Source organism: Palaemon carinicauda, chromosome 20 (assembly GCF_036898095.1).
Source record: "Palaemon carinicauda isolate YSFRI2023 chromosome 20, ASM3689809v2, whole genome shotgun sequence".
Classification (NCBI taxonomy): domain Eukaryota; kingdom Metazoa; phylum Arthropoda; class Malacostraca; order Decapoda; family Palaemonidae; genus Palaemon; species Palaemon carinicauda.
The window spans coordinates 87,795,501-87,810,020 of NC_090744.1; the positions used below are offsets into that span (position 1 = coordinate 87,795,501).

Below are 14,520 nucleotides of genomic sequence, written 5' to 3' on the forward strand. Positions count from 1 at the left end.
ATTATCTTTGTTTGAAAAATGTTCATTTTCAATCCTACAAATCTCCTTCTATTGAAATCTTCTATCATGTTCAGTAATTCCTCTCATAAGTCACTAAACACAACTATGTCATCTGCAAATCTTACGTTGTTAAGATATTCATTATTAATAATAATTCCTACTTTCTGCAAATCTAAATTCTTAAAAACTTCTTCTACACAGGCTGTGAACTATTTAGGAGAGATACGGTCTCAATAAGAATTAACTATCTTTATGTAGTTTTAGGATTGATGAACTTATGTAGAGGATATTCTACAAAGACGTACAGAACATAAGCGGACATGGGCAGGACATATAATGAGAATGACAGATAGTAGAGGGGCATCAAAAATAACATAATGGGTCATAGAGATTGCAAAAGAAGCAGGAGAAGAAAGAAAACACAGAGGCGTTAGTGTAATAGAGAGACCATCAACAGACGGTGTGGAAGATGTCTCTGCAATGAAATAGTTACGGCTGAACACATACAGTATATATATATATATATATATATATATATATATATATATATATATATATATATATATATATATATATATATATATATATATATATATATATATGTATATATATATGTATGTATGTATATATATATATATATGTATATATATATATATATATATATATATATATATATATATATATATATATATATATATATATATATATATATATATATATATATATATATATATATATATATATATATATATGTATGTATATATATACACAGGTATTATACCAACGGAAAGAAGATGAATCGACTTTAATTTTCCTTCCGTGGCTATGATACATTTTATACTCATCGCATGTCAGCTTTCGTGATTTCTATGTAAATATATATATATATATATATATATATATATATATATATATATATATATATAAGTATATATATATATATATATATATATATATATATATATATATATATACAATCACATATATATATATATATATATATATATATATATATATATATATATATATATATATATATATATATATATATATATATATATATATACAATCACATATATATATATATATATATATATATATATATATATATATATGTATATATATATATATATATATATATATATATATATATATATATATATATAAATATATATATATATATATATATATATATATATATATATATATATATATATATATATATATACATATAAATGTATACATATACATACATATATATATATATATATATATATATATATATATATATATATATATATATATATATATATATATATATATATATATATATATATATATGTGTGTGTGTGTGTGTGTGTGTGTGTGTGAGTTTTGTGGGTGAACGTGTGCCTATGGATTTCGTTATTCATGACAATATCAAATGCGATTCTATATGAAAATTAATACTGATTTGCCATCTAATTTGAAAGCGAGAAAATCATCAGATTTTCATATTGCAGTAGACTTGTTATTGCTAGTTTTCACGTTGAAATTATCTTATTTTTTCTTATAGGGTTCATTGTCTTTCTTGTTTCATTGGATTTATACAAACTAATTGCAATTGCATTGCCAGATAAATGTTATCAAGAGTTACTGGACGAAGTTAGGAATGTCAAAGCTGCAGGAAAGAAAGTCCCTCGCCATTATAGGTTACTGAACATGTATGGCAAAATGGCGGTGCAGCAGAAACAGAATTTCATTCAGCTATTAAAGGAGGTTAGTACTACCATTATCATATACGTAGACGTTAGTGAAATATTCGGTGTACTGTACAATGCACACGCTTCAGTAAGCCCTGGAGGTCAAGACCGTGTGATCAAGAGACTGTCATCCAAGTATAAGTAAATAACTCGCTCAGTATAAAATTATTTCATCAGCTATGCGTGCAATGTCAGCAGAAGCATAAAGGTATTAAAAAGCGGATTGTTGTGAAGCCAATAATTTCCCAGGAATGTAATTCTCGATATCAAGTTCATGTAATTGATTTTCAAAGTTATCCTCATGGAAATGCAATATTCATTTTAGTCTAACAGAAGTTTATAGTTCATAAAGCTCTTGAGACTAAGTGGTCTGAGGACGTAGCTTACAACTTGATTGGTATATTTGCACATCATCCATCTTGCAGTCAGACAACAGCCGTGAATTTTCCCACCAGCTTGTTTTAAGCAATAAAAATGATTGGCCCCAGCTTAATATTGTTCATGGGAAACCCCGACTTGTTCAAGGTCAGGGGAGTGTTACGCGAGCGAATAAGGTCATAGAAAATATGCTTACAACCTGAATGCAGCATCAAAATAGTAGTAATCGGAGTGAAGGTCTGTGGTTTGTTCATTATGTCATCAACATGTCTCCTTATGAAGCTCTGTTCAATGCTACATCAAGAAGTGTTCAAAAATTCAATAAGCGAAGAAAATTTGCTACAGCTTGTCATATTAACTGCAGAAACTTATGTACAGATTCTGAGAGAGTAAGAAAGGGGATAAACACGTGAGCGATTTCCAGGATCTACATCAAATCTGATTTCAGAACCAGAAAGTATCGTACAAGAGGAAGAAAATGGACCTTTAACATAGGTCATTTCCCGTTTCTACATCTAATCAAAAATCCTTACTTCAATAATGCTAAAAAATTTCCCCTTATGCAGAACCAGCATATGCAACAAATGACGAAGTGTCTACAACTTTCTCCTGGAAGTTATCACTGCCCAGACTGTGCCCGTCATACTCATGTCATGTATGGCCTTGGATCCAGTGATAAAGAGGGGCATGGTGCACCAGTTACGTATCTGTTGTTCTTTTTCAAGAAAAAGGTGTCTTGTAACTGTGAAGACGCCAAAGTAAATCTTGAAGAACAAGCCGAATCTATGAAGAAAACTTCCAACAAGAAGCTTCCTCCAGTTAATCCTGGTGCTAGAGTCCACATTTCTATACCTGACTAAGGCAAAGGTCGTGATGTTTGAAAGGTTATAACCCTCATCATTGATGTTGAGCAGACATAAAAAGACACCCCCTCTCTCTCTCTCTCTCTCTCTCTCTCTCTCTCTCTCTCTCTCTCTCTCTCTCTCTCTCTCTCTCTCTCTCTCTCTCAGAGCATCACTTGACGATGATGCACCAAGACCTCAACTCCGGCCAGGGGGCCATAACCTAGTTAGGGCAGTATGTGAAAATCTTCGACACCTTGATATCGGTGTACCTGAGCAAGCAGTTATCCAAGATTAGCCACCATGGCGGGTTCCTATTCCTGTTGTCACTTTCACACCAACCTCTAAAGATGCCCATACCAGTCTACAGAAGCAGCTGGTTTTGGAAACAGTATCCAATGTGTCAATTTCAGTTCCTGCAGGACACCACATCTACATTGACGCCTCAGTACAGACAGATGGAAGTGCAGCATGTGCTATGTTCTCCCCCACTTTAGAATCTCCTGTGGGTGGGTGGCATGGTCGCAGGTTGCCAAACTCATCCAGTTCCACTTATTGCGAACTTCAAGGTATATGGGATGCAGTAACTCTACTTGTTAGAAGAAATGTGAATGGATTGGTGTTCTGTGACTCCAAGTCTGCACTCCAGGCACTGACATCTTCTAGGCCAAGCTGTGGCCGTATTGTGCGAGACATATTGTGTCAACTCACTGCTGCTTACAATGCCTCGCTTGTCTTGTCCTTCATGTGGATGCCCTCCCATATTGGGCTTGCTGGGAATGACATGGTGGACAGTCTTGCTAAAGCTGCCTGCACGCTGGACCTTGATGACAGAAATGTTGAGCCCTCACTTCGCTGCCTTAAACATAGAATATATTCAGCAGCTTTTGCCTGTACAGTACAGTGTAGGGATGCAGAGAGGGGCACAAGTGTTTCCATACAACATAATGATAACTTTCTGCAGAGCCGTCACAAGTTCCGGCGACGTGGACTCATGGTGCGTAGGCATAATGTCGTAAGTGCCAGGATAAGGTTGGGATATCGTCCTGTGTGGCAGGCTGGACAGACACTAGATATACCACACTACACCTCATGTAAACTGTGTAACCTTGCTAATGCCAATAACCTTGAACACTACTGCCTTCATTGCCCCACTGTCAGGAATCTGTAACCTCAAGGACAAAATTTACTTCAAACATGCCAATATTTACTCAAAGATGACCACCTAGACGTAATTTTGATTCGTCATCCACACTTTGGTGGCTGCTAAACTGTCTGTTGCAGTTGTTGTAATAATGGTATACGATCTCATATATGTTATTTTTGTAACTGATATCCTGTGATTCAATGCTGTAATTTTTCCTTATGTTGATTTCAGATGTACAGTATGTAACTGCCAATATGTAACTTAGTTTGACGTCTTTGGGCGTAATAAATTTATCAAATAATAATCTCTCTCTCTCTCTCTCTCTCTCTCTCTCTCTCTCTCTCTCTCTCTCTCTCTCTCTCTCTCTCTCTCTCTCTCTCTATGTGTTTATATGATTAGATATATATATATATATATATATATATATATATATATATATATATATATATATATATATATATATATATATATATATATATATATATATATATATATATATATATATATATATATATATATAAACACCCGAGCTCCAAAACTCCCCTACTCTAATTTACATAAATCTGTTACACTTGAAAAATACCCGAGCTTTGAGAATATTAAGCAACAGCCAGACGGTAATATGTATGAACACAGAATTATCCAAAGGTCTCTTTACATAACTCAAAACAAAACTAGGTGATTACTTTACATGAACTATTCTGAAACCTATTACTTCGGTTCTTAGCCAGGGATTGCGAGCAAAGTACTGTATCAAGTATTGGTGATAGAAATAAACGGATTTTGAGCGAAGCGAAAAATCTATTTTTGGGTGAGATGGCCATGTCGTCCTGATGGAAGTTCCTATAGGGTAGCTTCCTAGGGTATATTACAACTACGGCGATATTCCCAGAGAATTTACCTTAAGGTACCAGAATTCTAACTCCTGGAGCGAGTATCCCTCGTGAAAGGGATATCGCGACATATCAGAGGACGTATTCTAGACACGTCACATGGCAATCTACATCCTGGACATAGATTTCGTCTCGTAGGAGGTGATTGGCGCGATACGAATTCGGGAAAGAAAAAGGGGGAGCCGCTCCCAAGGCTTCCCTATCCCCCGATTCGTATGCGTGCCTGGCGCCAATCCTGCCGCCATATGTATTCCTTGTAGCGTACACGAGGTGCTACAGATACTGTATGTAGGGAGGGGTCCTACAGCCCTTTCTTAGAAAGGCAAGGGCGGGTCCATCAGGACGACATGGCCATCTCACCCAAAAATAGATTTTTCGCTTCGCTCAAAATCCGTTTTTTGGGCTCAAGCCATGTCGTCCTGATGGAAGTGTACCAGAGCATTACTGTATCTGTGGATTCTCAGAACGTGCCGTACTCCCCGGAGGTAATTTTTTCCCGGTCGACTAGACCTAGAGACCTAAGATGTTACCGTTATACATCTTTTCAACTAACTATAAACTATGTTAGAGCTTCCTGCCCCCTACAGGGAAGAGTCCTACTAGACTCTGGAAAAGTCTCGAAGAGTACATATATCTATGTATGAATACCAGGCAAGCTAATATAGTGGTCTCGCCCTATATTAAGTAAAGCATAGTTTGTAAAGGACCACTGCGTCAATATGAAATATCGACCAGTTTTCCGCACAATACTTGTATTGGACAAAGGTTTTATATCCGCATAGGAGGAAAACCAATGCAACATAGCTTGCATAAAGGAACAATTCTATTAGAATTATCCCAGATAAGGTACATAGAATGAATGCTCAATTATACCAATAAATTGACACAGGTGAAGGAGATGCAAGGTTCTCAAGAACCAGATTATTGACAGGCAATAAATAGACAGGTTAACCACAATTATATATATATATATATATATATATATATATATATATATATATATATATATATATATATATATATATATATATATATATATATATATATATATATATATATATATATATATATATATATATATATATATATATATATATATATATATATATATAAGAAGAGGATAACCCAAAACTTTAAGCATAAGTATGATAGTAAACAGAGCTTGTTTGTCTGAAAGAAAAAACATTAGATGCCACTTTTAAGATACCGAGGTATCAAAGTCATAAAAGCCTGTATTACAAATCAATGACATTAGCGTTAGAAACGCTCGGCACACATGTCTGCACTTATGCTAGGTTCACCTTCGGAAATGGAACAGTCTGGATGGGCAACACAGTGCCCTCACTTAGTTTGTAGTACAGTATGTAACTACACACTCACCCTGGAATTAATCGTCCCAATTAAGACCACTGTTCCTCGCAGAGTTAAACAGTAGGGTTAACACCGCGACCCACTGCTACCACAGATCTCTTTTAGTTCCTCTACTTGCTTCGCATAGTGGCGAAAGAACACTCTGGAAGACTTCCAGCCAGTGTATGAACGGAGATGTTCAAAATCCATACAATTAAAGAAATTTAAGAATGAGGCAACTTTCCTCGGATCGTGACCTGCGGGTGTATTGTCAGGATCCGCTCTGCGAATAAAATATGTGATTTTCGCTCTGAGTTGATTCAGAGATAAATTTGAGCCTGATGTTTCTCCCCTGAATAGTTGACCACCCTTGAAGTCTGAAGTTCTATGAAGATAGACCTTTAGGCATTCTACTGGACATAGAGATGCATCTTCTTTCAGAGGGCAGATTCTCCAGGGACCCCACCTGTTGGTGGGTAACTCATTCTTGGCGAGAAACATAGGATCCGGAAACAGGTTCAGTTCTTCCCCATCCAGGAACTGAACACGACCTGCCTCTCTCGAGAGGCTACAATCTCACTAACCCTGGCCCCGGACGCGAGTGCAAAATAGGAAAATAACTTTTTGTGTCAAATCCTTTAATGCACACTCTTCATTGCTCAACAGAGAAGCGAAATGAAGAACTTGTCTAAAGACCATGAAATGGGCTTTGGAGGTGCTGAAGGTCTGAGCTTAGCACAGGCTTTCGGGACTTTATTAAAGATCTCGTTACCTAGGTCGACCTGGAGGGCATATAGAATGGGTCTTGTCAAAGCAGACTTACACGCTGAAATCGTGTTCGCTGCCAACCCTTGACCATGGAGGTGGAGAAAAAAGAAGTCTGTCAAGATCTCCTGCGGAATCTTCGCCTTGACAAAAGGCCACCCATTTTCTCCAAGGTGACACATATTGCCTTCTAGTAGATTTGCACTTATATTCCTCAAGGAAGTCTATACTGGCTTTCGAAATCCCGAAACGCTTTCTCACCGCTAGGGAGAGAAAATCAAGTACTGCAGGGTCCGGGTTTTCTGTAATGAAGCGCAGACAGTTGACTTCTGGACTCGCTGGGTCAGAACTGGATCTGGTAGTGGTACAAACTTCAGCTACAGTTCCAATGCCAGGAGGAACCACACGCTGTTCGGCCACTTGTGGGCCACTATTGCCGCTACCCTTTGAAGGATCTCAGTTTGTTGAGGACCCTCAACAGAAGGTTGTGAGGAGGGAACAGATAAATCTTGGACCATCTGTTCCAGTCGAGGGACATCGCGTCCACTGCTTCCGCTAAGGGGTCCTCGTACGGGGCACGTACAGGGGCAACTTCTCGTTGTCTTTCGTCGCAAAGAGGTCTATCTGCAGTTCTGGGACTGATTCAGAATGAAGGAGAATGATCCTGCGTCTAAGGACCATTCCGACTCTATCGGTGTGAACCTGGATAGAGCGTCCGCTGTCACATTGCGGACTCCTTGAAGGTGAACTGCCGACAGGTACCACTTCTTCTTTTCCGCCAATCGGAAGACGGCCAACATCCCCTGGTTGAGAGGTGGTGACCTCGATCGTTGTCGATTCAAGTATCTCACAACTACCTCGCTGTCTATCACCACCTTATGTGGATCGAGTGACGCGGGGAGACTTTCTTTAAGGTAAGGAGCACTGCCCTAGCTTCTAGAAAGTTTTATGTGAAAGGTCTTGAATAGCCTGGACCAAGTCCCCTGGACTTTTTTCCGAAAAGAGTGACCTCCCCATCCCTCCTTCGAGGCGTCTGAGTGAATCGTCACCGACGGGGGAGGTGGCTGAAGAAGAACCTGACTTCTTTAGATGTCTGGCTTGGGACCAAGGCCTGAGAAGAGTACTTAGCCGAAGCGGCTGGTCTTCTCAGATCTCTTCACGCGTTTGATGCATAACTTCTCCAAACTCCGATTGCATCCTTTAGCTGTGCTCTTAGCACTGGGTCTGTCACCGAAGCAAACTGGAGAGAGCGCAGTACTCTCTCCTGCTCGTGTCTTGATATCCTTTCAGAATCTTGAAGTCTCTTGACAGAACCCGCTATCTCCTTCCTTTTCTTCGCCGGGGTGGAGAAACGGTGTGACAAAAGGTCCCAGTGGATTCCCAGCCACTAGAACTTTTGAGATGGAGAAAGTAGAGACTTTTTCTTGATCTTGAAGCCTAGGTACTCTAGGAACTGGATCACTTGACTGGAAGCTTGCAAGCATTCTGTCTCGGATGCTGCCCACACCAACCAGTCGTCCAGGTAGGCTACTACCTGAATTCCCTTTAGGCGAAATTGTTTGAGAGCTACGCTCGCAAGCTTCTTAAAAAATCCTTGGGGCTATGTTTAGCCCAAATGGTATGACTCCGAAGGCGTATAGTCTTCGTTGTAGCCTGAACCCTAGGTAGGGGGAGAGTCGATGGCTAATTGGAATGTGCCAATAGACGTCTGACAAGTCTATAGAGACGGAATATGCCCTCTTGGGCAGTAAGGTCCTTATGTGTTGCAGTGTTAGCATTTTGAATTTGCAATTCACTATGAACTTGTTAAGTGGCGACAAGTCCAGAATGACTCTGAGCTTTTCCGAGTCTTTCTTGGGAACACAAAACAGCCTCCCTTAGAAATTGATGGGCTTCACCCTTCGGATCACCTTTTTTCTCCAACAGTTCTTGAACGTACTCCTCCATAACGGGGGTGGAGTGTTGGAAAAACCGAAGGCACGGGGGTGGAGTGCTGTACCAGCTCCCGCCCAGTCCATTCTTGAGTAGGCTGTGGGCCCAGGGATCGAAGGTCCACCGATCCCGAAATTTCAGAAGTCTCCCTCCTACCGGTATCACCTCACTTGGACTGCCGTCCTGAGGTCTTGCCTTCCTGACCACGACCACCCCTGAATCCCCTTCCCCTTGAGGGGCGTCTAGACGAGCCTCTGGCTGCTCCTCTAGGCTTTGCTCGAAAGGAAGTAGACTGCCCTTCGAACGCTGGGGTAATGCCGTGGACTGTGTCGACACGGCCTGGGGTACCCACTGAAAGGTGGTCGGGGTTTGTGCCACGATCTGGGGCACTGGGGGCAATGGCAATTGCAGTTGCTGTTGCTGTCTAAGAAGCTTGGCTGGCCGAGACGGTAGCCTAGTCCTCATAGTCTTCCTCTTTGGTTGAGGACCCTCATCCGGGGAAGACTTTCTTTCGATAGCCAGGCCCCACTTCTGGAGAAGGTTTCTATTCTACAAGGCGGCTTTATCAACAACTTCTTTGACCAAGTCGGTAGGGAAAAGGTCTTTTCCCCAAATGTTGGAGGAGATTAGTTTCTTTAGCTCGTGCCTCACCGTAGTCGAGGTAAACACGAACTCCCTACAAGCTCTCCTAGCCTTGACGAAGCCATAAAGGTCCTTCGTCACTGTGGCCAGATGAGGTTTGGCCACTACCATGAACATTTCATGGACCTTGGGGTCACTTGCCATCGTCTCGAGAGTAGTCTGAAGAAACATTGAGGCAGTCAGTCTTTCTTTTGTATCGAACTCACTTCGCAAAAGAAAGTCAGACAGCTTAGGGAGGTCCTTGCCGAACTGACGTCCGGCAATATCAGCCTCCAACTTTCCCACTGAGAACGTAAGATGGACGTCCTTCCAGTCTTTGTGGTCCATAGGCAGGGCCAGCGACAAGGGTTTACACTCCTCTAGGGAGGGGCAAGACTTGCCGGCCTCGATTGCGTTTAGTACAGCCAGAAACCCTTTCTGTAAAAAGGGGAAGGCTCTAGTAGGCGAGGACACAAAGGAAGGGAGCTTCCTATTCAATGCAGCTACCTTTGAGTTAGAGAAGCCCCTCTCTTTCATCGAGGATGAAAGTAGAGATTGAGCCTTAGCATGGTCCATCACTATGACCTCCTTCGGCTCTGTCTCCTCCTTTGAAGCTGGTTCCTTCCTCAGCCGGACATAACAGTCCGGATATGATGCCTTGCTGGGCCAGAATTCCACCCTCCAGGGGAACTGAGCCCAGCTTATCCGAGATGACGATCTTTCCAGTCGTCATCGGCATGTGCTCAGCATACCTCCATGGGTTAGCATCTGAGCACAAGGGAAGGTCTTTCACATTGAGCTTTTTCTGGGGCCCATGTGATTCTGCAAGGCACTGCATTCGCAGTTCCATTGCAGCCGCCTTCTCCTGATTCTCCTTCTGCATTTGTTGGATCATTCCAACAATAGAAGAGAGGGCCTGTCCCAGCTCTACTGGGGGACCGGCCGATGTAGAGGGGCTTGAACTTCATCCTGGGCTTCTGCCAGGAGGTCTTCCTCCTGAAACCCGTCCACATCAGACATACTGTCATCTAGCTGGATGCCTTGCATCGTGACCGCGACTTCAGCATCCACCTGGATCTGAACTTAGGGGATCTCCTCTTGAGGCTGGGGAATCACTGCATCAGCTGATGCCTTAGGGAAAGGATACGCCCTCATCTTCTCACTTGGAAGATAAGGGCCAGAAGTGTTCTTTTGGAAGCCCCTTACCCAGGTTCGAAGCTTCTTCCTAGCTATTTAAATGTCTCAGAAATCAGGTTAGTGCACACAGTACATACCTGAGGGTCCCAATACCGGAGATCATCCTTGGAGACAGCGTATGCTGCGTGTCTCCTATAAAACTCATGTTCGCAGAGGTTCTTGCTGCTGACATTGTAGAAAGTACTTCCCCACTTCGGAGTGTCCTTCTGTAAAGAGAAGAAATTTCCATGAGTATCAAGTGAACTATGTATCACTGGATATGCATAGTATAGCATAACAAATTCAGAAAGGAAAGACACACACTTGTGTTTCCCTCACAACCCATTGTTGCAGCCTTCCAGATAATAAAATCAAAAATGGTTTATCTCTTCTAGAGTAACCAATGCAAGGTTTCCAGAGGAAACAGGTGGAGCTCACACCTAAGCAATGATTTTAAAATCCTGGATAATAGACAGGGAAGAACTCAGCTTCCTATCTGAGGGCAACAGCAAAGGGGTGTGCAAGAAAACACAATAGTGTTAGAAGACACAGTGCTGTACCAAAACCCTTACTATGGTTTTCCTCTTACTGTATATGCTATACAGAAGAATACTAGTACAGTATAGGGGGATGTGTGCCGGCCTGCCTTTACCGGCCGGCACACACCACAACTAGCTTAAAAGTATACTACTTAACAGCTATAGGGCGGCAGCACTCTGGTTCAAATGCCTGTGCCGGTCGGCAGCAACTGCCGGCCGGTAACAGCCAGTGTTGGCCGGCAATGGCTGCCGGTCAGCAACTACACAAGGTAGTACCCAGCTGCCGGCCACACTCTTGGTGACCGGCAGACAAGGGCTGACATAAGCCGGCCGGCAAAGGTACAAGACCGATGCCAGCCGGCAGCAAAAGAACCAGAGCACTACAACCGCCCGGCTGCCGGCCTCATAGGCCGGCAGCCGGGACAGGTACAGCACTTAGAAGAAAAATAGAATGGATGCCGGGATAAGAGTGTACACAACCTCCAAGCCCGGCAACCGAAAGAGTGCATATAAGGAAGGGGAGAAACTAATTCAGGCTTCCTTGACCCATGCCGTCCGGCTCTCCCGGCAGGCATGGATGAGGGACCAAGAGAGGTCCGGGCAGCACTCGAAAACATAAGACCCTTGCCGGCCAGCAGCTCTGCCGGCCGGCAAGGGGCTGAGTCAATTCCACATCCTAACCTATACTAGGTCCAGAAGTAGAACGACGTACAGTACAGTAAGACCCCTGCCGGCCAGCTCTGCCGGCCGGCAAGGGGCTGAGTCAATTCCACATCCTAACCTATACTAGGTCCAGATGTAGAACGACGTACAGTACAGTATGAAGAAAGAGGGGGAAGGGACAAGATGGTCCTGCCAACCTTGCTTTAGTGACAGATCACCCGCAGCTAAGAAACTTATCTTAGCCTAAGGGAGATCTAAGGGGAAAGGCCAGCAATACTTGCCAGCTTCCAGAGCACCAAAGCAAGGAAGGCGTTGCTACTCCCAAGGGAAGAACTTATCCTCCCGCGAGAACAGCAACAGGACTAGTCTGGTAGATCACAAAAGAAGGAATCATATCCACAGAAACCTTCGGTAGTGACCTAAGGGAGCTAAGCTCCCTTTGTATGTGTTAGGTCAGCGAGGGGGACTCAGCCCCAAGCCAGACAACACAGACTCAGACTAAAAACTCTGTTGTTCTGTCCCTCTTGAACCATAACTACAGGAACAGGAAGGTACAGTAACACCCTAGTATAGTTTTATCGAAAATAAATTTCGGAAAAAACCACTTAGGGATAAGCCCAAGGCTTAAACAGAAGGAAAGGGATTGCATACCTTCTCCGAAGAAAAGAAAGCAACCGGGGAGTATGATAAAGTATACTAAGGCTCCATAAGCAACTAGCCTAGGCACCAAGAGAATCGATTACCTAATTCACCGAAACTCACTCGTATACTATCTTGGAAATATTCCACACAGTCTAAAATGTATAAAATATAGCCTAAAGCTTCAATAAAATTTTAATTACACTCGGAAAAACCATAATCATGCATGAAGTACTAGGACCAAACGACTAGGCTACATGGCCAAGCGTAGGCCAGAATGGCGAATACTTCGCCAAATAATACTAAGCACGAAAGGAAATCCTATGTAATGCTAAATAGTTAAAATTTATTAAAGCAAAACAACCAGGAATGTCGCTCTGACTAACTAACTTATACCTAGCGAGCGACAGCGTCCAAGACGCCTCTGATAGGCTACGGCTCTTGTATCAAAGATTAATCCTATTAATCACTCAAAATTTTACCAAGAGCCTACATTTATACATAACAGACACTATACTCAACTTATCAGAGGCCGACGAAGACGAAGAAGCCATGAAAATTCGAATAAATCCAAGATTTGCGAGAAAAACAGGAAAAAACACCGAGTTGTTAAGCTACGCAAAAAGGAATGCAGATGGCGCCAGGCACGCATACGAATCGGGGGATAGGGAAGCCTTGGGAGCGGCTCCCCCTTTTTCTTTCCCGAATTCGTATCTCGCCAATCACCTCCTATGAGACGAAATCTCTGTTCAGGATGTAGATTGCCATGTGACGTGTCTAGAATACGTCCTCTGATATGTCGCGATATCCCTTTCACGAGGGATACTCGCTCCAGGAGTTAGAATTCTGGTACCTTAAGGTAAATTCTCTGGGAATATCGCCGTAGTTGTAATATACCCTAGGAAGCTACCCTATAGGAACTTCCATCAGGACGACATGGCTTGAGCCCAAAAATACACACTTTTACAAAAATAAATATACTCTATGAAGAATAACAGCAATTCACAAGAATTAAGACCAAAAATAAATCACTCGAATATCAAATCTGAACTAAACCTTAGACTAAGCGAAAAAGACACTCCATAAAAATTATACAATCACTTGTTTCACTTGAAATTAATTTATAAAAAAATATTTAATTTTGACAATAATTGAAAGAGTTAACACTTTAAAAATGTAATGTATATACAATAATGAAATCTACATTTACGTAACTGTCACACTTATGTCTTTTAGTTCACACAAGGTTACAGAACAGTTAAACAAAATTTTTTAACGCACTTCACTGTTTAACCTAAATCTCACACGGGCAGTTACAAAAAATTATACTGTAAGAGGTACTTGCATTAACAAACTTCACTTTTAATTAATCATCCAATAATATCACCAACGTTCGAACAACACTATATACGATAAACGTTGGAGAGAAATCACTAATCACGTTTGAGAGGAAAACACTATATACACTTGAGAGAGGAGAGAGGGCTGGAAGACTTTGGCTCTTCAAAGGGAAAGGCTGGATCTCTTTTGCTGACTATGCATTGCTAGGTCTTATATATATTAACTTAATTAATTCCAAAACATTCCAGTTCGGCCTTCTGGAAGCATGGGGGCATGGTCTAGCAGCGTCAAGGTTGCCAAAATAGTAATTTGAGAAAGTACTAAATATTTATATACAAGTATACATATACATATATACATATATATATATATGTATATATATATATATATATATATATATATATATATATATATATATATATATATATATATATATATGTGTGTGTGTGTGTGTGTATATATATACATACACACACACACACACACATATAT

The 14,520-nt window shown here is 41.3% G+C and overlaps 1 pseudogene; it reads left to right on the forward strand.

Annotated features, from left to right (window-relative positions):
• The window catches only part of LOC137659959 (uncharacterized), a 19,517-nt pseudogene extending 15,285 nt beyond the window's left edge, over positions 1–4,232 (forward strand).
• Positions 4,233–14,520: the final 10,288 nt, after the last annotated feature.